The following is a 19,642-nucleotide window of genomic DNA, read 5'->3' on the forward strand; positions in this document are numbered from 1 at the left end:
CCGGCAGTTACCGGCATGGGAGACTGGCTGGCAATCCAAGGTGCCATTGACATTTTGCTCTGTTGCCGCCTTCCTCTCCGATTAAAAAAATATTTATTGATGTTTAAATCCACAATATACAAGGTGTGAAGCTGTCGACGGCCATCCTAAGCTTAACGCGCCTGCTCTCGTCAGATCGCAGACTGGTACAGATCTTAGGGCCCGGTAAGTACCGGCATGGGACACTGGCTGGGAATCAGACTGCCGTTGACATTTTAATCTGTTGCCGCCTTCCGCTCCGATTCGGAAAAGGATTTATTGATGCTTAAATGCACAGTATAAAGGGCGTGAAGTTGTCAACGGCCATCCTAAGCTGAACGCGCCTGCTCTCGTCAGAACGCAGACTGCTACCCAGCTTAGGGCCCGGTAAGTACCAGCATGGGAGACTGGCTGGGAATCCCAGGTGTTGTTGACATTTTGCTCTGTAGCCGCCTTCCGCTCCGATTCCGAAAAGGATTTATTGATGCTTAAATCCACAGTATACAGGGTGTGAAGCTGTCTACGGCTATCCTAAGCTGAATGTGCTTGTTCTTGTCAGATCCCAGACTGCTGCCCGGCAAGTACGGGCATGGGAGACTGGCTGGCAATCCAAGGTGCTATTGACATTTTGCTCTGTTGCCGCCTTCCTCTCCGATTCCGAAAAGGATTTATTGATGCTTAAATGCACAGTATAAAAAGCATGAAAATGTCAATGGCCATCCTAAGCTGAACGCGCCTGCTCTCGTCAGATCGCAGACTGCTACCCAGCTTAGGGCCCGGTAAGTACTGGCATGGGAGACTGGCTGGGAATCCCGGGTGCCGTTGACATTTTGCTCTATTGCTGCCTTCCGCTCCGATTCCGAAAATAATTTATTGATGCTTAAATCCACAGTATACAAGGTGTGAAGCTGTCGACGGCCATCCTAAGCTTAACGCGCCTGCTCTCGTCAGATCGCAGACTGGTACAGATCTTAGGGCCCGGTAAGTATCGGCATGGGACACTAGCTGGGAATCCCGGCTGCCGTTGACATTTTGCTCTGTTGCCGCCTTCCGTTCCGATTCCGAAAAGGATTTATTGATGCTTAAATCCACAATACACAGGGTGTGAAGCTGACAACGGCCATCCTAAGCCTGAACGTGCCTGCTCTCCTCAGATCGCAGACTACTGCCCGGCAGTTACCGGCATGGGAGACTGGCTGGCAATCCAAGGTGCCATTGACATTTTGCTCTGTTGCCGCCTTCCTCTCCGATTAATAAAAATATTTATTGATGCTTAAATTCACAATATACAAGGCGTGAAGGTGTCAACGGCCATCCTAAGCTGAACGCGCCTGCTCTCGTCAGATCGCAGACTGCAACCCAGCTTAGGGCCCAGTAAGTACCGGCATGGGAGACTGGCTGGGAATCCCGGGTGCAGTTGACATTTTGCTCTGTTGCCGCCTTCCGTTCCGATTCCGAAAAGGATTTATTGATGCTTAAATGCACAGTATAAAAATCATGAAGCTGTCAATGGCCATCCAAAGCTGAACGCGCCTGCTCTCGTCAGATCGCAGACTGCTACCCAGCCTAGGGCCCGGTAAGTACTGGCATGGGAGACTGGCTGGGAATCCCGGGTGCTGTTGACATTTTGCTCTATTGCTGCCTTCCGCTCCGATTCCGAAAAGAATTTATTGATGCTTAAATCCACAGTATACAAGGTGTGAAGCTGTCGACGGCCATCCTAAGCTTAACGTGCCTGCTCTTGTCAGATTGCAGACTGGTACAGATCTTAGGGCCCGGTAAGTACCGGCATGGGACACTGGCTGGGAATCCCGGCTGCCGTTGACATTTTGCTCTGTTGCCGCCTTCCGTTCCGATTCCGAAAAGGATTTATTGATGCTTAAATGCACAGTATAAAGTGCGAAAAGCTGTCAATGGCCATCCTAAGCTGAACGTGCCTGCTCTCGTCAGATCGCAGACTGCTACCCAGCTTAGAGCCCGGTAAGTACCAGCATGGGAGACTGGCTGGGAATCCCAGGTGTCGTTGACATTTTGATCTGTTGCCGCCTTACGCTCCGATTCCGAAAAGGATTTATTGATGCTTAAATCCACAGTATACAGGGTGTGAAGTTGTCTACGGCCATCCTAAGCTGAATGTGCCTGTTCTCGTCAGATCGCAGACTGCTACCCTGCTTCGGGCCCGATAAGTACCAGCATGGGAGACTGGCTGGGAATCCCGGGTGCAGTTGACATTTTGCTCTGTTTCTGCTCCGATTCCGAAAATTATTTATTGATGCTTAAATCCACAGTATACAAAGTGTGAAGCTATCAACGGCCATCCTAAGCTAAATGCACCTGCTCTTGTCAGATCGCAGACTGCTACCCAGCTTAGGGCCTGGTAAGTACCAGCATGGGAGACTGGCTGGGAATCCCGGGTGCAGTTGACATTTTAATCTGTTGCCGCCTTCCGCTCAGATTCGGAAAAGGATTTATTGATGCTTAAATCCACAATAAACAGGGTGTGAAGCTGTCAACGGCCATCCTAAGCCTGAACGTGCCTGCTCTCCTCAGATCGCAGACTGCTGCCCGGCAGTTACCGGCATGGGAGACTGGCTGGCAATCCAAGGTGCCATTGACATTTTGCTCTGTTGCCTCCTTCCTCTCCGATTAAAAAAATATTTATTGATGCTTAAATCCACAATATACAAGGCGTGAAGATGTCAACGGCCATCCTAAGCTGAACGCGCCTGCTCTCGTCAGATTGCAGACTGCTACCCAGCTTAGGGCCCAGTAAATACCGGCATGGGAGACTGGCTGGGAATCCCAGGTGCAGTTGACATTTTGCTCTGTTGCCGCCTTCCGCTCCGATTCCGAAAAGAATTTATTGATGCTTAAATCCACAGTATACAAGGTGTGAAGCTGTCGACGGCCATCCTAAACTTAACGCGCCTGCTCTCGTCAGATCGCAGACTGGTACAGATCTTAGGGCCCGGTAAGTACCGGCATGGGACACTGGCTGGGAATCCCGGCTGCCGCTGACATTTTGCTCTGTTGCCGCCTTCCGTTCCGATTCCGAAAAGGATTTATTGATGCTTAAATGCACAGTATACAAAGTGTGAAGCTGTCAACGGCCATTCTAAGCTGAACGCGCCTGCTCTCGTCAGATCGCAGACTGCTACCCAGCTTAGGGCCTGGTAAGTACCAGCATGGGAGACTGGCTGGGAATCCCGGGTGCAGTTGACATTTTAATCTGTTGCCGCCTTCCGCTCCGATTCAGAAAAGGATTTATTGATGCTTAAATGCACAGTATAAAGGGCGAGAAGCTGTCAACGGCCATCCTAAGCTGAATGTGCCTGTTCTCGTCAGATCGCAGACTGCTACCCTGCTTCGGGCCTGATAAGTACCAGCATGGGAGACTGGCTGGGAATCCCGGGTGCAGTTGACATTTTGCTCTGTTTCTGCTCCGATTCCGAAAATTATTTATTGATGCTTAAATCCACAGTATACAAAGTGTGAAGCTGTCAACGGCCATCCTAAGCTAAATGCACCTGCTCTCGTCAGATCGCAGACTGCTACCCAGCTTAGGGCCTGGTAAGTACCAGCATGGGAGACTGGCTGGGAATCCCGGGTGCAGTTGACATTTTAATCTGTTGCCGCCTTCCGCTCCGATTCAGAAAAGGATTTATTGATGCTTAAATGCACAGTATAAAGGGCGTGAAGCTGTTAATGGCCATCCTAAGCTGAACGCGCCTGCTCTCGTAAGATTGCAGACTGCTACCCAGCTTAGGGCCCGGTAAGTACCAGCATGGGAGACTGGCTGGGAATCTCAGGTGTTGTTGACATTTTGCTCTGTAGCTCTGTAGACATTTTGCTCCGATTCCAAAAAGGATTTATTGAAGCTTAAATCCACAATATACAGGGTGTGAAGCCGTCTACGGCTATCCTAAGCTGAATGCGCCTGTTCTTGTCAGATCGCAGACTGCTGCCCGGCAAGTACGGGCATGGGAGACTGGCTGGCAATCCAAGGTGCTATTGACATTTTGATCTGTTGCCGCCTTACTCTCCGATTAAAAAAAATATTTATTGATGCTTAAATTAACAGTATACAAGGCGTGAAGATGTCAACGGCCATCCTAAGCTGAACGCGCCTGCTCTTGTCAGATCGCAGACTGCTTCCCAGCTTAGGGCCCGGTAAGTACTGGCATGGGAGACTGGCTGGGAATCCCAGGTGCCTCTGACATTTTGCTCTATTGCTGCCTTCCGCTCCGATTCCGCAAAGAATTTATTGATGCTTAAATCCACAGTATACAAGGTGTGAAGCTGTCGACGGCCATCCTAAGCTTAACGCGCCTGCTCTCGTCAGATCGCAGACTGGTACAGATCTTAGGGCCCGGTAAGTACCGGCATGGGACACTGGCTGGGAATCCCGGCTGCCGTTGACATTTTGCTCTGTTGCCGCCTTCCGTTCCGTTCCGATTCCGAAAAGGTTTTATTGATGCTTAAATGCACAGTATAAAGGGCGAGAAGCTGTCAACGGCCATCCTAAGCTGAATTCGCCTGCTCTCGTCAGATCGCAGACTGCTACCCAGCTTAGGGCCCGGTAAGTACCAGCATGGGAGACTGGCTGGGAATCCCAGGTGTCGTTGACATTTTGCTCTGTTGCCGCCTTTCGCTCCGATTCCGAAAAGGATTTATTGATGCTTAAATCCACAGTATACAGGTTGTGAAAATGTCTACGGCCATCCTAAGCTGAATGCGCCTGTTCTTGTCAGATCGCAGACTGCTACCCAGCTTCGGGCCTGGTAAGTACCGGCATGGGAGGCTGGCTGGGAATCCTGGGAGCAGTTGACATTTTGCTCTGTTTCTGCTCCGATTCCGAAAATTATTTTTTGATGCTTAAATCCACAGTATACAAAGTGTGAAGCTGTCAACGGCCATCCTAAGCTAAATGCACCTGCTCTCGTCAGATCGCAGACTGCTACCCAGCTTAGGGCCTGGTAAGTACCAGCATGGGAGACTGGCTGGGAATCCCGGGTGCAGTTGACATTTTGCTCTGTTTCTGCTCCGATTCCGAAAATTATTTATGATGCTTAAATCCACAGTATACAAAGTGTGAAGCTGTCAACGGCCATCCTAAGCTAAATGCACCTGCTCTCGTCAGATCGCAGACTGCTACCCAGCTTAGGGCCTGGTAAGTACCAGCATGGGAGACTGGCTGGGAATCCCGGGTGCAGTTGACATTTTAATCTGTTGCCGCCTTCCGCTCAGATTCGGAAAAGGATTTATTGATGCTTAAATCCACAGTATACAGGGTGTGAAGCCGTCTACGGCTATCCTAAGCTGAATGTGCCTGTTCTTGTCAGATCGCAGACTGCTGCCCGGCAAGTACGGGCATGGGTGACTGGCTGGCAATCCAAGGTGCTATTGACATTTTGCTCTGTTGCCGCCTTACTCTCCGATTCCGAAAAGGATTTATTGATGCTTAAATGCACAGTATAAAAAGCATGAAGCTGTCAATGGCCATCCTAAGCTGAACGCGCCTGCTCTCGTCAGATCGCAGACTGCTACCCAGCTTAGGGCCCGATAAGTACTGGCATGGGAGACTGGCTGGGAATCCCAGGTGCCATTGACATTTTGCTCTATTGCTGCCTTCCGCTCCGATTCCGAAAATAATTTATTGATGCTTAAATCCACAGTATACAAGGTGTGAAGCTGTTGACGGCCATCCTAAGCTTATTTATGCCTAAATGCACAGTATAAAGGGCGAGAAGCTGTCAACGGCCATCCTAAGCTGAACGCGCCTGCTCTCGTCAGATCGCCGCCTTCCGCTCCGATTCGGAAAAGGATTTATTGATGCTTAAATCCACAATACACAGGGTGTGAAGCTGTCAACGGCCATCCTAAGCCTGAACGTGCCTGCTCTCCTCAGATCGCAGACTGCTGCCCGGCAGTTACCGGCATGGGAGGCTGGCTGGCAATCCAAGGTGCCATTGACATTTTGCTCTGTTGCCACCTTCCTCTCCGATTAAAAAATTATTTATTGATGCTTAAATCCACGTTATACAAGGCGTGCAGATGTCAACGGCCATCCTAAGCTGAACGCACCTGCTCTCGTCAGATCGCAGACTGCTACCCAGCTTAGGGCCCAGTAAGTACCGGCATGGGAGACTGGCTGGGAATCCCGGGTGCAGTTGACATTTTGCTCTGTTGCCGCCTTCCATTCCGTTTCCGAAAAGGATTTATTGATGCTTAAATGCACAGTATAAAAAGCATGAAGCTGTCAATGGCCATCCTAAGCTGAACGCGCCTGCTCTCGTCAGATCGCAGACTGGTACAGATCTTAGGGCCCGGTAAGTACCGGCATGGGACACTGGCTGGGAATCCCGGCTGCCGTTGACATTTTGCTCTGTTGCCGCCTTCCGTTCCGATTCCGAAAAGGATTTATTGATGCTTAAATGCACAGTATACAAAGTGAGAAGCTGTCAACGGCCATCCTAAGCTGAACGCGCCTGCTCTCGTCAGATCGCAGACTGCTACCCAGCTTAGGGCCTGGTAAGTACCAGCATGGGAGACTGGCTGGGAATCCCGGGTGCAGTTGACATTTTAATCTGTTGCAGCCTTCCGCTCCTATTCGGAAAAGGATTTATTGATGCTTAAATGCACAGTATAAAGGGCGTGAAGCTGTTAACGGACATCCTAAGCTGAACGCGCCTGCTCTCGTCAGATCGCAGACTGCTACCCAGCTTAGGGCCTGTAAGTACCAGCATGGGAGACTGGCTGCGAATCCCAGGTGCAGTTGACATTTTAATCTGTTGCTGCCTTCCGCTCCGATTCGGAAAAGGATTTATTGATGCTTAAATGCACAGTATAAAGGGCGTGAAGCTGTCAACGGCCATCCTAAGCTGAACGCGCCTGCTCTCGTCAGATCGCAGACTGCTACCCAGCTTAGGGCCCGGTAAGTACTAGCATGGGAGACTGGCTGGGAATCCCAGGTGTTGTTGACATTTTGCTCTGTAGCCGCCTTCCGCTCCGATTCCGAAAAGGATTTATTGATGCTTAAATCCACAGTATACAGGGTGTGAAGCCGTCTACGGCTATCCTAAGCTGAATGTGCCTGTTCTTGTCAGATCGCAGACTGCTGTCCGGCAAGTACGGGCATGGGAGACTAGCTGGCAATCCAAGGTGCTATTGACATTTTGCTCTGTTGCCGCCTTCCTCTCCGATTCCGAAAAGGATTTATTGATGCTTAAATGCACAGTATAAAAAGCATGAAGCTGTCAATGGCCATCCTAAGCTGAACGCGCCTGCTCTCGTCAGATCGCAGACTGCTACCCAGCTTAGGGCCTGGTAAGTACCAGCATGGGAGACTGGCTGGGAATCCCGGGTGCCGTTGACATTTTGCTCTATTGCTGCTTTCCGCTCCGATTCCGAAAAGGATTTATTGATGCTTAAATCCACAGTATACAGGGTGTGAAGATGTCTACGGCCATCCTAAGCTGAATGCGCCTGTTCTCGTCAGATCGCAGACTGCTACCCAGCTTAGGGCCTGGTAAGTACCAGCATGGGAGACTGGCTGGGAATCCCGGGTGCAGTTGACATTTTAATCTGTTGCCGCCTTCCGTTCCGATTCTGAAAAGGATTTATTGATGCTTAAATGCACAGTATACAGGGTGTGAAGATGTCTACGGCCATCCTAAGCTAAATGCGCCTGTTCTCGTCAGATCGCAGACTGGTACAGATCTTAGGGCCCGGTAAGTACCGGCATGGGACACTGGCTGGGAATCCCGGCTGCCGTTGACATTTTGCTCTGTTGCCGCCTTCCGTTCCGATTCCGAAAAGGATTTATTGATGCTTAAATGCACAGTATAAAGGGCGAGAAGCTGTCAACGGCCATCCTAAGCTGAACGCGCCTGCTCTCGTCAGATTGCAGACTGCTACCCAGCTTAGGGCCCGGTAAGTACCAGCATGGGAGACTGGCTGGGAATCCCGGGTGCAGTTGACATTTTGCTCTGTTGCCGCCTTCCGCTCCGATTCGGAAAATTATTTATTGATGCTTAAATGCACAGTATAAAGGGCGCAAAGCTGTCAACGGCCATCCTAAGCTGAACGCGCCTGCTCTCGTCAGATCGCAGACCGCTACCCAGCCTAGGCCCGGTAAGTACCAGCATGGGAGACTGGCTGGGAATCCCAGGTGTTGTTGACATTTTGCTCTGTAGCCGCCTTCCGCTCCGATTCCGAAAAGGATTTATTGATGCTTAAATCCACAGTATACAGGGTGTGAAGCCGTCTACGGCTATCCTAAGCTGAATGTGCCTGTTCTTGTCAGATCGCAGACTGCTGCCCGGCAAGTACGGGCATGAGAGACTGGCTGGCAATCCATGGTGCTATTGACATTTTGCTCTGTTGCCGCCTTCCTCTCCGATTCCGAAAAGGATTTATTGATGCTTAAATGCACAGTATAAAAAAAGCATTAAGCTGTCAATGGCCATCCTAAGCTGAACGCGCCTGCACTTGTCCGATCGCAGACTGCTACACAGCTTAGGGCCCGGTAAGTACTGGCATGGGAGACTGGCTGGGAATCCCGGGTGCTGTTGACATTTTGCTCTATTGCTGCCTTCCGCTCCGATTCCGAAAAGAATTTATTGATGCTTAAATCCACAGTATACAAGGTGTGAAGCTGTCGACGGCCATCCTAAGCTTAACGCGCCTGCTCTCGTCAGATCGCAGACTGGTACAGATGTTAGGGCCCGGTAAGTACCGGCATGAGACACTGGCTGGGAATCCCGGCTGCCGTTGACATTTTGCTCTGTTGCCGCCTTCCGTTCCGATTCCGAAAAGGATTTATTGATGCTTAAATGCACAGTATAAAGGGCGAGAAGCTGTCAACGGCCATCCTAAGCTGAACGTGCCTGCTCTCGTCAGATCGCAGACTGCTACCCAGCTTAGGGCCCGGTAAGTACCAGAATGGGAGACTGGCTGGGAATCCCAGGTGTCGTTGACATTTTGTTCTGTTGCCGCCTTCCGCTCCGATTCCGAAAAGGATTTATTGATGCTTAAATCCACAGTATACAGGGTGTGAAAAGGTCTACGGCCTTCCTAAGCTGAATGCGCCTGTTCTCGTCAGATCGCAGACTGCTACCCAGCTTCGGCCTGGTAAGTACCAGCATGGGAGACTGGCTGGAATCCCGGCTGCCGTTGACATTTTGCTATGTTTCTGCTCCGATTCCGAAAATTATTTATTGATGCTTAAATCCACAGTATACAAAGTGGGAAGCTGTCAACGGCCATCCTAAGCTGAACGCGCCTGCTCTCGTCAGATCGCAGACTGCTACCCAGCTTAGGGCCCGGTAAGTATCAGCATGGGAGACTGGCTGGGAATCCCAGGTGTTGTTGACAATTTGCTCTGTAGCCGCCTTCTGCTTCGATTCCGAAAAGGATTTATTGATGCTTAAATCCACAGTATACAGGGTGTGAAGCCGTCTACGGCTATCCTAAGCTGAATTTGCCTGTTCTTGTCAGATCGCAGACTGCTGCCCGGCAAGTACGGGCATGGGAGACTGGCTGGCAATCCAAGGAACTATTGACATTTTGCTCTGTTGCCGCCTTCCTCCCCGATTCCGAAAAGGATTTATTGATGCTTAAATGCACAGTATAAAAAGCATGAAGCTGTCAATGGCCATCCTAAGCTGAACGCGCCTGCTCTCGTCAGATCGCAGACTGCTACCCAGCTTCGGGCCTGGTAAGTACCAGCATGGGAGACTGGCTGGGAATCCCGGGTGCAGTTGACATTTTGCTCTGTTTCTGCTCCGATTCCGAAAATTATTTATTGATGCTTAAATCCACAGTATACAAAGTGTGAAGCTGTCAACGGCCATCCTAAGCTTAACGCGCCTGCTCTCGTCAGATCGCAGACTGGTACAGATCTCAGGGCCCGGTAGGTACCGGCATGGGACACTGGCTGGGAATCCCGGGTGCAGTTGACATTTTGCTCTGTTGCCGCCTTCCGCTCCGATTCGGAAAATTATTTATTGATGCTTAAATGCACAGTATAAAGGGCATGAAGCTGTCAACAGCCATCCTAAGCTGAACGCGCCTGCTCTCGTCAGATCGCAGACTGCTACCCAGCTTAGTCCCGGTAAGTACCAGCATGGGAGACTGGCTGGGAATCCCAGGTGTTGTTGACATTTTGCTCTGTAGCCGCCTTCCGCTGCGATTCCGAAAAGGATTTATTGGTGCTTAAATCCACAGTATCCACAGTATACAGGGTGTGAAGCCGTCTACGGCTATCCTAAGCTGAATGTGCCTGTTCTTGTCAGATCGCAGACTGCTGCCTGGCAAGTACGGGCATGGGAGACTGGCTGGCAATCCAAGGTGCTATTGACATTTTGCTCTGTTGCCGCCTTCCTCTCCGATTCCGAAAAGGATTTATTGATGCTTAAATGCACAGTATAAAAAGCATGAAGCTGTCAATGGCCATCCTAAGCTGAACGCGCCTGCTCTCGTCAGATCGCAGACTGGTACAGATCTCAGGGCCCGGTAGGTACCGGCATGGGACACTGGCTGGGAATCCCGGCTGCCGTTGACATTTTGCTCTGTTGCCGCCTTCCGTTCCGATTCCGAAAAGTATTTATTGATGCTTAAATGCACAGTATAAAGGGCGAAATGCTGTCAACGGCCATCCTAAGCTGAACGCGCCTGGTCTCGTCAGATCGCAGACTGCTACCCAACTTAGGGCCCGGTAAGTACTGGCATGGGAGACTGGCTGGGAATCCCAGGTGCCGTTGACATTTTGCTCTATTGCTGCCCTCCGCTTCGATTCCGAAAAGAATTTATTGATGCTTAAATCCACAGTATACAAGGTGTGAAGCTGTCGACGGCCATCCTAAGCTTAACGCGCCTGCTCTCGTCAGATCGCAGACTGGTACAGATCTTAGGGCCCGGTAAGTACCGGCATGGGACACTGGCTGGGAATCCCAGCTGCCGTTGACATTTTGCTCTGTTGCCGCCTTACGCTCCGATTCCGAAAATTATTTATTGATGCTTAAATCCACAGTATACAAAGTGTGAAGCTGTCAACGGCCATCCTAAGCTGAACGCGCCTGCTCTCGTCAGATCGCAGACTGCTACCCAGCTTAGGGCCCGTTAAGTACCAGCATGGAAGACTGGCTGGGAATCCCAGGTGGTGTTCACTTTTTGCTCTGTAGCCGCCTTTCGCTTCGATTCCGAAAATGATTTATTGATGCTTAAATCCACAGTATACAGGGTGTGAAGCCGTCTACGGCTATCCTAAGCTGAATGTGCCTGTTCTTGTCAGATCGCAGACTGCTGCCTGGCAAGTACGGGCATGGGAGACTGGCTGGCAATCCAAGGTGCTATTGACATTTTGCTCTGTTGCCGCCTTCCTCTCCGATTCCGAAAAGGATTTATTGATGCTTAAATGCACAGTATAAAAAGCATGAAGCTGTCAATGGCCATCGTAAGCTGAACGCGCCTGCTCTTGTCAGATCGCAGACTGCTACCCAGCTTAGGGCCCGGTAAGTACTGGCAGGGGAGACTGGCTGGGAATCCCAGGTGCCGTTGACATTTTGCTCTATTGCTGCCTGCCGCTCCGATTCCGAAAATAATTTATTGATGCTTAAATCCACAGTATACAAGGTGTGAAGCTGTCGACGGCCATCCTAAGCTTAACGCGCCAGCTCTAGTCAGATCGCAGACTGGTACAGATCTTAGGGCCCGGTAAGTACCGGCATGGGACACTGGCTGGGAATCCCGGCTGCCGTTGACATTTTGCTCTGTTGCCGCCTTCCGTTCCGATTCTGAAAAGGATTTATTGATGCTTAAATGCACAGTATACAGGGTGTGAAGATGTCTACGGCCATCCTAAGCTGAATGCGCCTGTTCTCGTCAGATCGCAGACTGCTTCCCAGCTTCGGGCCTGGTAAGTACCAGCATGGGAGACTGGCTGGGAATCCCGGGTGCAGTTGACATTTTGCTCTGTTTCTGCTCCGATTCCGAAAATTATTTATTGATGCTTAAATCCACAGTATACAAAGTGTGAAGCTGTCAACGGCCATCCTAAGCTGAACGCGCCTGCTCTCGTCAGATCGCAGACTGCTACACAGCTTAGGGCCCGTTAAGTACCAGCATGGGAGACTGGCTGGGAATCCCAGGTGTCATTGACATTTTGCTCTGTTGCCGCCTTACGCTCCGATTCCGAAAAGGATTTATTGATGCTTAAATCCACAGTATACAGGGTGTGAAGATGTCTACGGCCATCCTAAGCTGAATGCGCCTTTTCTCGTCAGATCGCAGACTGGTACAGATCTTAGGGCCCGGTAAGTACCGGCATGGGACACTGGCTGGGAATCCCGGCTGCCGTTGACATTTTGCTCTGTTGCCGCCTTCCGTTCCGATTCCGAAAAGGATTTATTGATGCTTAAATGCACAGTATAAAGGGCGAGAAGCTGTCAACGGCCATCCTAAGCTGAACGCGCCTGCTCTCGTCAGATCGCAGACTGCTACCCAGCTTAGGGCCCGGTAAGTACCAGCATGGGAGACTGGCTGGGAATCCGGGCTGCCGTTGACATTTTGCTCTGTTGCCGCCTTCCGTTTCGATTCCGAAAAGGATTTATTGATGCTTAAATGCACAGTATACAAAATGTGAAGCTGTCAACGGCCATCCTAAGCTGAACGCGCCTGCTCTCATCAGATCGCAGACTGCTACCCAGCTTAGGGCCTGGTAAGTACCAGCATGGGAGACTGGCTGGGATTCCCGGGTGCAGTTGACATTTTAATCTGTTGCCGCCTTCCGTTCCGATTCTGAAAAGGATTTATTGATGCTTAAATGCACAGTATACAGGGTGTGAAGATGTCTACGGCCATCCTAAGCTAAATGCGCCTGTTCTCGTCAGATCGCAGACTGCTTCCCAGCTTCGGGCCTGGTAAGTATCAGCATGGGAGACTGGCTGGGAATCCCGGGTGCAGTTGACATTTTGCTCTGTTTCTGCTCCGATTCCGAAAATTATTTATTGATGCTTAAATCCACAGTATACAAAGTGTGAAGCTGTCAACAGCCATCCTAAGCTGAACGCGCCTGCTCTCGTCAGATCGCAGACTGCTACCCAGCTTAGGGCCCGGTAAGTACCAGCATTGGAGACTGGCTGGGAATCCCGGCTGCCGTTGACATTTTGCTCTGTTGCCGCCTTCCGTTTCTATTCCGAAAAGGATTTATTGATGCTTAAATGCACAGTATACAAAATGTGAAGCTGTCAACGGCCATCCTAAGCTGAACGCGCCTGCTCTCGTCAGATCGCAGACTGCTACCCAGCTTAGGGCCCGGTAAGTACCAGCATGGGAGACTGGCTGGGAATCCCGGGTGCAGTTGACATTTTGCTCTGTTGCCGCCTTCCGCTCCGATTCGGAAAATTATTTATTGATGCTTAAATGCACAGTATAAAGAGCGTGAAGCTGTCAACGACCATCCTAAGCTGAACGCGCCTGCTCTCGTCAGATCACAGACTGCTACCCAGCTTAGGCCCGGTAATTACCAGCATGGGAGACTGGCTGGGAATCCCAGGTGTTGTTGACATTTTGCTCTGTAGCCGCCTTCCGCTCCGATTCCGAAAAGGATTTATTGATGCTTAAATCCACAGTATACAGGGTGTGAAGCCGTCTACGGCTATCCTAAGCTGAATGTGCCTGTTCTTGTCAGATCGCAGACTGCTGCCAGGCAAGTACGGGCATGGGAGACTGGCTGGCAATCCAAGGTGCTATTGACATTTTGCTCTGTTGCCGCCTTCCTCTCCGATTCCGAAAAGGATTTATTGATGCTTAAATGCACAGTATAAAAAGCATGAAGCTGTCAATGGCCATCCTAAGCTGAACGCGCCTGCACTCGTCCGATCGCAGACTGCTACCCAGCTTAGGGCCCGGTAAGTACTGGCATGGGAGACTGGCTGGGAATCCTGGGTGCTGTTGACATTTTGCTCTATTGCTGCCTTCCGCTCCGATTCCGAAAAGAATTTATTGATGCTTAAATCCACAGTATACAAGGTGTGAAGCTGTCGACGGCCATCCTAAGCTTAACTCGCCTGCTCTCGTCAGATCGCAGACTGGTACAGATTTTAGGGCCCGGTAAGTACCGGCATGAGACACTGGCTGGGAATCCCGGCTGCCGTTGACATTTTGCTCTGTTGCCGCCTTCCGTTCCGATTCCGAAAAGGATTTATTGATGCTTAAATGCACAGTATAAAGGGCGAAAAGCTGTCAACGACCATCCTAAGCTGAATGCGCCTGCTCTCGTCAGATCGCAGACTGCTACCCAGCTTAGGGCCCGGTAAGTACTGGCATGGGAGACTGGCTGGGAATCCCAGGTGCCGTTGACATTTTGCTCTATTGCTGCCCTCTGCTTCGATTCCGAAAATAATTTATTGATGCTTAAATCCACAGTATACAAGGTGTGAAGCTGTCGACGGCCATCCTAAGCTTAACGCGCCTGCTCTCGTCAGATCGCAGACTGGTACAGATCTTAGGGCCCGGTAAGTACCGGCATGGGACACTGGCTGGGAATCCCGGCTGCCGTTGACATTTTGCTCTGTTGCCGCCTTACGCTCCGATTCCGAAAAGGATTTATTGATGCTTAAATCCACAGTATACAGGGTGTGAAGATGTCTACGGCCATCCTAAGCTGAATGCGCCTGTTCTCGTCAGATCGCAGACTGGTACAGATCTTAGGGCCCGGTAAGTACCGGCATGGGACACTGGCTGGGAATCCCGGCTGCCGTTGACATTTTGCTCTGTTGCCGCCTTCCGTTCCGTTCCGTTCCGATTCCGAAAAGGATTTATTGATGCTTAAATGCACAGTATAAAGGGCGAGAAGCTGTCAACAGCCATCCTTAGCTGTATGCGCCTCCTCTCGTCCGATCGCAGACTGCTACCCAGCTTAGGGCCCGGTAAGTACCAGCATGGGAGACTGGCTGGGAATCCCAGGTGTTGTTGACATTTTGCTCTGTAGCCGCCTTCCGCTCCGATTTGGAAAAGGATTTATTGATGCTTAAATCCACAGTATACAGGGTGTGAAGCCGTCTACGGCTATCCTAAGCTGAATGTGCCTGTTCTTGTCAGATCGCAGACTTTTACCCAGCTTAGGGCCCGGTAAGTACCAGCATGGGAGACTGGCTGGGAATCTCAGGTGTTGTTGACATTTTGCTCTGTAGCTCTGTAGACATTTTGCTCCGATTCCAAAAAGGATTTATTGATGCTTAAATCCACAATATACAGGGTGTGAAGCCGTCTACGGCTATTTTAAGCTGAATGCGCCTGTTCTTGTCAGATCGCAGACTGCTGCCCGGCAAGTACGGGCATGGGAGACTGGCTGGCAATCCAAGGTGCTATTGACATTTTGATCTGTTGCCGCCTTACTCTCCGATTAAAAAAAATATTTATTGATGCTTAAATCCACAGTATACAAGGCGTGAAGATGTCAACGGCCATCCTAAGCTGAACGCGCCTGCTCTCGTCAGATCGCAGACTGCTACCCAGCTTAGGGCCCGGTAAGTAACGGCATGGGAGACTGGCTGGGAATCCCGGGTGCAGTTGAAATTCTAATCTGTTGCCGCCTTCTGCTCCGATTCGGAAAAGGATTTATTGATGCTTAAATCCACAATACACAGGGTGTGAAGCTGTCAACGGCCATCCTAAGCCTGAACGTGCCTGCTCTCCTCAGATCGCAGACTGCTGCCCAGCAGTTACCGGCATGGGAGACTGGCTGGCAATCCAAGGTGCCATTGACATTTTGCTCTGTTGCCGCCTTCCACTTCGATTAATAAAAATATTTATTGATGCTTAAATCCACAATATACAAGGCATGAAGATGTCAACGGCCATCCTAAGCTGAACGCGCCTGCTCTCGTCAGATCGCAGACTGCTACCCAGCTTAGGGCCCAGTAAGTACCGGCATGGGAGACTGGCTGGGAATCCCGGGTGCAGTTGACATTATGCTCTGTTGCCGCCTTCCGTTCCGATTCCGAAAAGGATTTATTGATGCTTAAATGCACAGTATAAAAAGCATGAAGCTGTCAATGGCCATCCTAAGCTGAACTCGCCTGCTCTCGTCAGATCGCAGACTGCTACCCAGCTTAGGGCCCAGTAGGTACCGGCATGGGAGACTGGCTGGGAATCCCGGGTGCAGATGACATTTTGCTCTGTTGCCGCCTTCCGTTCCGATTCCGAAAAGGATTTATTGATGCTTAAATGCACAGTATAAAAATCATGAAGCTGTCAATGGCCATCCTAAGCTGAACGCGCCTGCTCTCGTCAGATCGCAGACTGCTACCCAGCTTAGGGCCCAGTAAGTACCGGCATGGGAGACTGGCTGGGAATCCCGGGTGCAGTTGACATTATGCTCTGTTGCCGCCTTCCGTTCCGATTTCGAAAAGGATTTATTGATGCTTAAATCCACAATATACAGGGTGTGACGCTGTCAACGGCCATCCTAAGCCTGAACGTGCCTGCTCTCCTCAGATCGCAGACTGCTGCCCGGCAGTTACCGTCATGAGAGACTGGCTGGCAATCCAAGGTGCCATTGACATTTTGCTCTATTGCCGCCTTCCTTTCCGATTAAAAAAATATTTATTGATGCTTAAATCCACAATATACAAGCTGTGAAGATGTCAACGGCCATCCTAAGCTGAACGCGCCTGCTCTCGTCAGATCGCAGACTGCTACCCAGCTTAGGGCCCAGTAAGTACCGGCATGGGAGACTGGCTGGGAATCCCGGGTGCAGTTGACATTTTGCTCTGTTGCCGCCTTCCGCTCCGATTCCGAAAAGAATTTATTGATGCTTAAATCCACAGTATACAAGGTGTGAAGCTGTCGACGGCCATCCTAAGCTTAACGCGCCTGCTCTCGTCAGATCGCAGACTGGTACAGATCTTAGGGCCCGGTAAGTACCGGCATGGGACACTGGCTGGGAATCCCGGCTGCCGTTGACATTTTGCTCTGTTGCCGCCTTCCGTTCCGTTCCGATTCCGAAAAGGATTTATTGATGCTTAAATGCACAGTATACAAAGTGTGAAGCTGTCAACGGCCATCCTAAGCTGAACGCGCCTGCTCTTGTTAGATCGCAGACTGCTACTCAGCTTAGGGCCTGGTAAGTACCAGCATGGGGGACTGGCTGGGAATCCCGGGTGCAGTTGACATTTTATTCTGTTGCCGCCTTCCGCTCCGATTCGGAAAAGGATTTATTGATGCTTAAATGCACAGTATAAAGAGCATGAAGCTGTTAATGGCCATCCTAAGCTGAACGCGCCTGCTCTCGTCAGATCGCAGACTGCTACCCAGCTTAGGGCCCGGTAAGTACCAGCATGGCAGACTGGCTGGGAATCTCAGGTGTTGTTAACATTTTTCTCTGTAGCTCTGTAGACATTTTGCTCCGATTCCGAAAAGGATTTATTGATGCTTAAATCCACAATATACAGGGTGTGAAGCCGTCTACGGCTATTTTAAGCTGAATGCGCCTGTTCTTGTCAGATCGCAGACTGCTGCCCGGCAAGTACGGGCATGGGAGACTGGCTGGCAATCCAAGGTGCTATTGACATTTTGATCTGTTGCCGCCTTACTCTCCGATTAAAAAAAATATTTATTGATGCTTAAATCCACAGTATACAAGGCGTGAAGCTGTCAACGGCCATCCTAAGCTGAACGCGCCTGCTCTCGTCAGATCGCAGACTGCTACCCAGCTTAGGGCCCAGTAAGTACCGGCATGGGAGACTGGCTGGGAATCCCGGGTGCAGTTGACATTTTGCTCTGTTGCCGCCTTCCGTTCCGATTCCGAAAAGGATTTATTGATGCTTAAATGCACAGTATACAAAGTGTGAAGCTGTCAACGGCCATCCTAAGCTGAACGCGCCTGCTCTCGTCAGATCGCAGACTGCTACCCAGCTTAGGGCCCAGTAAGTACCGGCATGGGAGACTGGCTGGGAATCCCGGGTGCAGTTGACATTTTGCTCTGTTGCCGCCTTCCGCTCCGATTCCGAAAAGAATTTATTGATGCTTAAATCCACAGTATACAAGGTGTGAAGCTGTCGACGGCCATCCTAAGCTTAACGCGCCTGCTCTCGTCAGATCGCAGACTGGTACAGATCTTAGGGCCCGGTAAGTACCGGCATGGGACACTGGCTGGGAATCCCGGCTGCCGTTGACATTTTGCTCTGTTGCCGCCTTCCGTTCCGTTCCGATTCCGAAAAGGATTTATTGATGCTTAAATGCACAGTATACAAAGTGTGAAGCTGTCAACGGCCATCCTAAGCTGAACGCGCCTGCTCTTGTTAGATCGCAGACTGCTACTCAGCTTAGGGCCTGGTAAGTACCAGCATGGGGGACTGGCTGGGAATCCCGGGTGCAGTTGACATTTTATTCTGTTGCCGCCTTCCGCTCCGATTCGGAAAAGGATTTATTGATGCTTAAATGCACAGTATAAAGAGCATGAAGCTGTTAATGGCCATCCTAAGCTGAACGCGCCTGCTCTCGTCAGATCGCAGACTGCTACCCAGCTTAGGGCCCGGTAAGTACCAGCATGGCAGACTGGCTGGGAATCTCAGGTGTTGTTAACATTTTTCTCTGTAGCTCTGTAGACATTTTGCTCCGATTCCGAAAAGGATTTATTGATGCTTAAATCCACAATATACAGGGTGTGAAGCCGTCTACGGCTATTTTAAGCTGAATGCGCCTGTTCTTGTCAGATCGCAGACTGCTGCCCGGCAAGTACGGCATGGGAGACTGGCTGGCAATCCAAGGTGCTATTGACATTTTGATCTGTTGCCGCCTTACTCTCCGATTAAAAAAAATATTTATTGATGCTTAAATCCACAGTATACAAGGCGTGAAGATGTCAACGGCCATCCTAAGCTGAACGCGCCTGCTCTCGTCAGATCGCAGACTGCTACCCAGCTTAGGGCCCGGTAAGTAACGGAATGGGAGACTGGCTGGGAATCCCGGGTGCAGTTGAAATTTTAATCTGTTGCCGCCTTCTGCTCCGATTCGGAAAAGGATTTATTGATGCTTAAATCCACAATACACAGGGTGTGAAGCTGTCAACGGCCATCCTAAGCCTGAACGTGCCTGCTCTCCTCAGATCGCAGACTGCTGCCCAGCAGTTACCGGCATGGGAGACTGGCTGGCAATCCAAGGTGCCATTGACATTTTGCTCTGTTGCCGCCTTCCACTTCGATTAATAAAAATATTTATTGATGCTTAAATCCACAATATACAAGGTGTGAAGATGTCAACGGCCATCCTAAGCTGAACGCGCCTGCTCTCGTCAGATCGCAGACTGGTACAGATCTTAGGGCCCGGTAAGTACCGGCATGGGACACTGGCTGGGAATCCCGGGTGCAGTTGACATTATGCTCTGTTGCCGCCTTCCGTTCCGATTCCGAAAAGGATTTATTGATGCTTAAATGCACAGTATAAAAAGCATGAAGCTGTCAATGGCCATCCTAAGCTGAACTCGCCTGCTCTCGTCAGATCGCAGACTGCTACCCAGCTTAGGGCCCAGTAAGTACCGGCATGGGAGACTGGCTGGGAATCCCGGGTGCAGATGACATTTTGCTCTGTTGCCGCCTTCCGTTCCGATTCCGAAAAGGAT

At 50.5% G+C, this 19,642-nt stretch overlaps 13 pseudogenes; all 13 read left to right on the forward strand.

Annotated features, from left to right (window-relative positions):
- Positions 1-334: 334 nt before the first annotated feature.
- On the forward strand, positions 335-454 carry LOC130352912 (5S ribosomal RNA; annotated as a pseudogene).
- A 272-nt stretch (positions 455-726) lies between these two features.
- On the forward strand, positions 727-846 carry LOC130316018 (5S ribosomal RNA; annotated as a pseudogene).
- A 2,274-nt stretch (positions 847-3,120) lies between these two features.
- Positions 3,121-3,240, forward strand: LOC130332615 (5S ribosomal RNA; annotated as a pseudogene).
- Positions 3,241-4,526: 1,286 nt separating this feature from the next.
- Positions 4,527-4,646, forward strand: LOC130332602 (5S ribosomal RNA; annotated as a pseudogene).
- An 863-nt stretch (positions 4,647-5,509) lies between these two features.
- Positions 5,510-5,629, forward strand: LOC130316047 (5S ribosomal RNA; annotated as a pseudogene).
- Positions 5,630-6,478: 849 nt separating this feature from the next.
- LOC130351916 (5S ribosomal RNA) lies at positions 6,479-6,598 on the forward strand (annotated as a pseudogene).
- A 283-nt stretch (positions 6,599-6,881) lies between these two features.
- On the forward strand, positions 6,882-7,001 carry LOC130315302 (5S ribosomal RNA; annotated as a pseudogene).
- A 272-nt stretch (positions 7,002-7,273) lies between these two features.
- LOC130353080 (5S ribosomal RNA) lies at positions 7,274-7,393 on the forward strand (annotated as a pseudogene).
- Positions 7,394-8,878: 1,485 nt separating this feature from the next.
- On the forward strand, positions 8,879-8,998 carry LOC130322840 (5S ribosomal RNA; annotated as a pseudogene).
- Positions 8,999-9,273: 275 nt separating this feature from the next.
- LOC130352884 (5S ribosomal RNA) lies at positions 9,274-9,393 on the forward strand (annotated as a pseudogene).
- Positions 9,394-12,463: 3,070 nt separating this feature from the next.
- Positions 12,464-12,583, forward strand: LOC130335717 (5S ribosomal RNA; annotated as a pseudogene).
- Positions 12,584-13,264: 681 nt separating this feature from the next.
- On the forward strand, positions 13,265-13,384 carry LOC130352650 (5S ribosomal RNA; annotated as a pseudogene).
- Positions 13,385-14,261: 877 nt separating this feature from the next.
- LOC130321581 (5S ribosomal RNA) lies at positions 14,262-14,381 on the forward strand (annotated as a pseudogene).
- The last annotated feature ends 5,261 nt before the right edge of the window (positions 14,382-19,642 follow it).

This window comes from Hyla sarda, chromosome 1 (assembly GCF_029499605.1).
Source record: "Hyla sarda isolate aHylSar1 chromosome 1, aHylSar1.hap1, whole genome shotgun sequence".
NCBI classification, from domain to species: Eukaryota; Metazoa; Chordata; class Amphibia; order Anura; family Hylidae; genus Hyla; species Hyla sarda.